Source organism: Gallus gallus, chromosome Z (genome assembly GCF_016699485.2).
Source record: "Gallus gallus isolate bGalGal1 chromosome Z, bGalGal1.mat.broiler.GRCg7b, whole genome shotgun sequence".
In the NCBI taxonomy this organism is placed as follows: Eukaryota; Metazoa; Chordata; class Aves; order Galliformes; family Phasianidae; genus Gallus; species Gallus gallus.
The window spans coordinates 82,184,233-82,190,971 of NC_052572.1; the positions used below are offsets into that span (position 1 = coordinate 82,184,233).

A 6,739-nucleotide genomic window follows, 5' to 3' on the forward strand; every position below is an offset into this window, starting at 1 on the left:
GTCAGCTCTCAAAGCCATAGGACTCCTTTCACACGACTCCAGCACAAAGGATGGCACACTTGTTCCATACACTCAAACGGACCAAGCAGTGCTATCACACTCACTTAAAACACACACAGAAGCAGCCGAACCCTGAGCACGTACATCCCCTCCTGCACTACTGGAGCCCACAGCTCACCTTCACACCTCCGGGGATTTCTGCTCTTTTACACTGACGCAGCCTCGCTACAGCTCCATGGGCGTCACACAAGGCCTGCAGGACCTCTTGCTCCGCAAGCCCCGTCTGCAGGCATTGCTTCATGAGGTTCACCACCTGCCCTGCTGAGCAAAAACAGACACTGAGAACAAGAGCAAAGCGCACTGGATTCCACCTGGCCTGCTCCCCCACAAGCCTCACTCCTGCCACACACATACCCTGCTCTGCAGACTCAGCCCCAAAGCCTGGCTGCACATCAGCACATGCATCATTCTTCAAACGCCCCAGCCCAGCAGCAAGGGAACAAAGCGTTGCGACAGCTGAAGCAAAAATGCTCGGGGACATTCCTGCTAGCGCTGAACGTGAACAAATCTACCACTGAGCAACAGGATGTGGGACAAACAGCAGAAAGCAACCAACCTGCAGAACTAACTCCTTTTGGGTTGGTCCAGATGTTTGTATGCTCCCTTCCACGGCCCACGCCATGCTTGCTGAGATGCTCCTCTCCTTTGTGCATGGGAACAACGGTGCAGATGGGATGCGCTGGCTATGCACAGCTCTTCCTCTCTCCGTCTTCCATTACCAAACAGCACCTCAAATCTCTCCTTGCTAAAAAATCACTTGGGTAAAAAAAGAACTGGCAACCTTGCTTTTAAAATTACCTTCTTTATACAACTTGATGCTTTAAAGCAGAAGCTCACCTAGCAAGGACTTACCTTAGACAAGCTCCACCTGGGGGGAAAAGTTATTCCTCTGTGTCTGCAGACTTGGCACGCATTTTCAGCTGCAATAGTCAGCCCAGATCTCAGCACAGCTTTACCAACCACAGAAAGCCAGCTCATGGCCGCCATGTTTGTTTTTCTCTCTTCTGAAACACTGCACTTCTGCAAGAAGCAACGGTTACAATCACACAATCACAGAACTGTAGGGGCCGGAAGGGATCCCTAGAGATCATCGAGTCCAACTCCCCCCTCTGCTCAACAGGCTCCGTACAGCAGGCTGCACAGGTGGGCATCCAGCTGGGTCTGGAGTATCTCCAGGGAAGGAGAATCCACAGCCTCCCTGGGCAGCCTGTTCCAGTGCTCCATCACCTCACTGTGAACAAGTTCCTTCTCACGTCGGTGCAGAACTTCCTGTACTCCAGTTTAGGGCCATTTCCCCCCTCTCCTGACCCCACAGACCACTGCAAAAATGCTGGCCATGTCCTTTTGACTCCCACGCTTCCAATACTTAGTAACATTATTAAGATCCCCTCTCAGTCTTCTTTCCGCAAGGCTGAACAGACCCAGGTCACGCAGACTTTCCACACTGGGGAGATGCTCCAGGCCCTCGATCATCTTTGTGGCCTTCTGCTGGACTCTCTCCAGGAGATCCCCGTCTGTTTTGTACCAAGGAGCCCAGACCTGGATGCAGTACTCCAGCTGAGGCCTGATCAGGGCACAGCAGAGGGGGAGGATCACCTCCCTCGCCCTGCTGGCCACGCTCCTTTTCATGCGTCCCACCATCCCACCGGCCTTCTTGGCCACCAGGGCACACTGCTGGCTCATGGCCAACCTGTCACCCACCAGGACCCCCAGGTCCTTCTCTGCAGAGCTCCTCTCCAGCAGCTCACGTCCCAGCCTCTACTGATACTTGCGGTTATTCCTTCCCAGGTGCAAGACTCTACACTTGCACTTGTTACACCTCACCTGCTTTGCTACTGCCTGGCTCTCCAGCCTGTCCAGCTCTTGCTGAACGGCAGCACAGCCTTCCGGTGGGCCAGCTGCTCCTCCCAGCTTTGTCTCAGAGGCATACTTACTGAGGGTGGACACTATCCCCTCCTCAAGGCCGTTGACCAAGATATTGAACGAGACCAGAGCCAGCACCCACCCCCAGCGTTCACCGCCACTCACAGCTCTCCAACCGCACTCTGCACCGCCCATCACCACCCTCTGAGCTCGGCCACTCAGCCAGCTCGCAGCCCACCTCACTGTCCACTCATCTATCCCACACTTGCTCAGCTTCATTACCAGGATGTCGTGGGAGACTGCATCAAAAGCAGTGCTGAAGTCAAGGTAGACTACATCCATTGCTCTCCCGCCATCCATATAGCTGCTGATGCCTCACAGAAGCCTAGGAGGTTGCTCAAGCACACTTTCCCCTTGCTAAATCCATGCTGACTATTCCTGATGATCTTCTTCTTCTCCAACTGCTTGGCCATGGCATCTAGGACAAGCTGTTCCATCACCTTGCCGTGCTTCTTTGTACCACAAAAGCTAGGAAAGAGGAAAACATTTCCACATTAGGCATACATTTCAAGGACGCTCCAGGCAAGTGGAGACAGTGGAAAGCACTGGCAAGTCAAAGCACACCAAGATTTCCCACGCAGTGTTAGCTATGGTGATGATAAATCATGTCCCCAGAAATGCCTGCACTAGAACACACAATCCAAAATATCAGAAGCTGCGGAGATACAAATTCATCACAAGCCAGAAGTCCTTTAGGTCGTGCACTCCCTGCAGTACTGACACTGGAGGATCAGAATCGTTTGAGGAGAACTGGGCCTGCTAAGCTCCTTCCCACCCTCCCAAGGAAAAGCAAAGCAACTGCACCGCCGCCAGCACAACCCCACAGCACGCAGCAGGGAAAGCAAACAGCTTCACAGTGCTCCCCTTCACTCCCAGCCTAACTAAGAGACCACATGAGGATTGATTGGGAAATCACTACAAAGCAAAACACACCTGAGCGTGCACAGGATTGCACTCTTCCAGTCTGTCACCACCCTCTGGGGGAAAAACTTCCTCCTACTATCTAACCTAAACCTCCCGTCTCACTTGAAAACCATTCCCCCTTGTCCTACCGTCATCCACCCTCATAAACAGCTGGTCCCCCTCCTGTTTATATGCTCCCTTCAAGTACTGAAAGGCCACAATGAGCTCTCCCCAGAGCCTTCTCTTCTCCAAGCTAAACGAGACCCGTTCCTTCAGCGTTTCCTCATAGGAGAGTGGCTCCAGCCCTCAGACCATCTTCATAGTCCTCCTCTGGACCCACTCCAAGAGCTCCACGTCCTTCCTGTGCTGGGGGCCCCACGGCCGGAAACACTACTCCAGATGGGACCTCACGACACTCAAGAGCTGAGCAGAGGGGGACAATCACCTCCCTCTCCCTGCTGGCCACCCCTATTTTTATGCAGCCCAGAACACACACATATATAGATATAGATGTAGAACTCCATGCCTACAGCCCCCCCCCCCCACAATCCTCTACAGCTCCATATTCCTCCCTATTGCGTCCAGCAGTGTACCAAGGACACCTACCTTAGACAAGCTCAACCTACATGGAAAAGTTATTCCTCTGTGTCTGCAGACTTGGCACGCATTTTCAGCTGCAATAGTCAGCCCAGATCTCAGCACAGCTTTACCAACCACAGAAAGCCAGCTCATGGCCGCCATGATTTTCTCTCTTCTGAAACACTCTACTGCTGCAAGAAGCAACGATTACAATCACAGAATCACAGAACTGTAGGGGCCGGAAGGGATCCCTAGAGATCATCGAGTCCAACTCCCCCCTCTGCTCAACAGGCTCCGTACAGCAGGCTGCACAGGTGGGCATCCAGCTGGGTCTGGAGTATCTCCAGGGAAGGAGAATCCACAGCCTCCCTGGGCAGCCTGTACCAGTGCTCCGTCACCTCGCTGTGAACAAGTTCCTTCTCACGTCGGTGCAGAACTTCCTATACTCCAGTTTAGGGCCATTTCCCCCCTCTCCTGGCCCCACAGACCACTGAAAAAAAGGTTGCCCATGTCCTTTTGACTCCCACGCCCTCCTTAGCCCTGGTTCTGGGGGGCTGCCGGGAGTCCGGGGGGCATAGGGAGCAGGGCTGGAGGGGTTGGGGGCGGGAGGGGGGGCACGGCCCGCATGCTGCCAGCAGCACTGTGGCGCTGGGGGACCCGAGGCCTCTATCCGTCCCAAACCCACGGCCCATCCCACACCCCTCATCCCAGTCCCACAGCCCACAGCCCAACCCCACGGGGGTTCCACGGGGGAAGGAACAGAGCTACCACTGAGCAACAGGACGTGGGACAAACAGCAGAAAACAGACAACCTGCAGAACTAACTCGTTGCCGGTTGGTCCAGATGTCTGCATGCTCCCTCCCACGGCCCAGGCCAAGCTTGCTGAGCTGCTCCTCCTTTGTGCAGAATGACAACGGTGCCCATGGCATGTGGTGGCTATGCACAGCATGCCCTCTACTTGCTTTTCCTCTCTCCGTCTTCCATCACCAAACAGCACCTCCAATCTCTCCCGGCTAAAAAATCACTTAGGGTAAAAAAAGAACTGGCAACCTTACTTTTAAAATTACAACTTGATGCTTTAAAGCAGAAGCTCACCTAGCAAGGACACCTACCTTACACAAGCTCAACCTACACGGAAAAGTTATTCCTCTGCGTCTGCACACTCGGCACGCTTTTTCAGCTGCAATAGTCAGCCCAGTTCTCAGCACAGCTTTACCATCCACAGAAAGCCAGTTCACCGCCACCATCTTTTTCTCTCTTCTGAAACACTCTACTGCTGCAAGAAGCAACGGTTACAATCACAGAATCACAGAACTGGAAAGGCTGGAAGGGATCCCTAGAGATCACTGAGTCCAACCCCTCCCCCCGCAAAACAGGCTCCATACAGCAGGCTGTACTGTAGGCATCCAGCTGGGTTTGGAGTATCTCCAGAGAAAAACAATCCACAACCTCCCTGGGCAGCCTGACTATATACCCCCCCGCCCATAACGTCCCCACAGCCACCTATAGCCACAAATCCTCGGATGGCTCACCACAACCCCAGAAACCCCCCAAAAGTACACCTCAGCTCCTTATAGACCCATAAGCCTTTACAGTCCATGCAGAGCCTCCTACAGTAGCCCCAGATCCCCCTATAGCCTCCCCGCAGCTCCCAGTAGCCACAGGCCCACCTTAGCCCCGGTTCCGGGGGGCTGCAGGTGGTCTGGGGGCACCGGGAGCAGCGCTGGAGGGGTTGGGGGTGGGGGGGCACGGTTCAGATGCTTGCAGAAGCACTGTAGCACTGGGGGACCTCAGGCCTCCATCCGTCCCAATCCCAACACCCATCCCCCACACACATCCCACAGCCCTCATCCCAACCCCACAGCCCAACCCCACGGGAGTTCCACGGGGGAGGGGAGGGCAGTGTGCTTGGGGGGCCGCGCAGGGCTCCTCTCCCTCTCCCGCTCCCGTTCTCCCGCACACCTCCGGCAGAGCTGTCCTCAGCACTCGCTCCCGTTGTGCCGCGGCTTCCGGCTCGGTGCTGCCCGGACAGCTCCGGCTGACGCCGCGCTCTCCTGCGGGGCGGCCCGGACTGCCGGGGCGGCGCTTCGCTGACGACAGCCGCGCCTGACACTGCCGGCTCCCAACGGCCGCTCCCGCGCACGGCGGCTCAGCCAATGGGAGCCGGCGGAGCTGCCGCTGACCAATGAGACGCCGGGGGAGGGACAGAGCTGCCGCTGACCAATGAGACGCCGGGGGAGGGACAGAGCTGCCGCTGACCAATGAGAAGCCGGGGGAGGGACAGAGCTGCCGCTGCCCAATGAGACGCAGGGGGACGCACAGAGCTGCCGCTGACCAATGAGAGCCCGGGGGACGGACAGAGCTGCCGCTGACCAATGAGACACCGGGGGAGGGACGGGCAGATGCTGCTCACGGGGAGCTCCTCCTGCCGCTGCTGCATGCTGATGCTGACAGGGCTGCAGATGCTCTGCAGGGCCAGCTCGTAGCTGGGAGCCACGAATGGACACGGCGGGAGTGACGAGAGAGCTGGCGGGGAGCAGCCAGGGCATCCCTCACTCAAAAGCATCACAAAGCTGCAGCCAGCAAGCTGGGCATGATCATGAGCAGCATCCCGGATGCTGGAGATTCTTTGCTACCATACACTACGGGAGCACAGCTCTCGCTGCAGGCATCCCACAGCCAGACAAAATGGGAACAAACCCGCAGCTCTGCTGCACGCACAGCCCACAGCCATAGCCTTGCAACATGAGCTGCCTTGCTGTTGCTTGCATCCATCCCAATCCCTGGGAATGAAGACTCAGAAGGCAGTCAAGGCGTTGATCCAGCACCAGCGTGCTTTTATTCCCTAAGAGCCAGGAGGGCTTTTTGGTGAGAGGTCTGGTGGACACATGGGACCCATCCTCTCTGGTGAAGGAGAGAGGGGCTCAGAGCTCGTGCTGCTGCCCGGTGCCTGGGACTGGAGCTCTGATTCTACGTCCCCCTCCACCAGGCTCGGCTCCTCCTGGCTGACACTGACCTGCTCCTGCATGGAGCTGCTGCTGTCGGGGCACTCGGGCTGTGCTTGGGCTGGGCTGCACTGCAATGGTGCCCCGTCACAGTCCAGCTCGGTGACCGCTGTTTCTGGCAGGCTCAGGTCAGCGTCTTCTGCACAGCCGGGAGAGATGAGAGCTTCAACCTGGATGAGCACCTTCATTCCCTCACTGATGTTATATGCAAGGCTCTCATCCGAGCCGCAGCGATTCCTGCTTCCAAGTAGCTCTGCCTTGATATACG

General features: G+C 56.4%; 1 long non-coding RNA gene across 1 annotated transcript; it reads right to left on the minus strand.

The window, feature by feature from the left end:
- Positions 1-536: 536 nt before the first annotated feature.
- LOC107052404 lies at positions 537-3,554 on the minus strand. Its single transcript, XR_003072200.3, has 4 exons — positions 3,493-3,554; positions 2,206-2,451; positions 913-1,080; positions 537-805 (listed from the first exon to the last, which is right to left on the minus strand). It is a non-coding gene; the product is annotated as an uncharacterized LOC107052404 (long non-coding RNA).
- Positions 3,555-6,739: the final 3,185 nt, after the last annotated feature.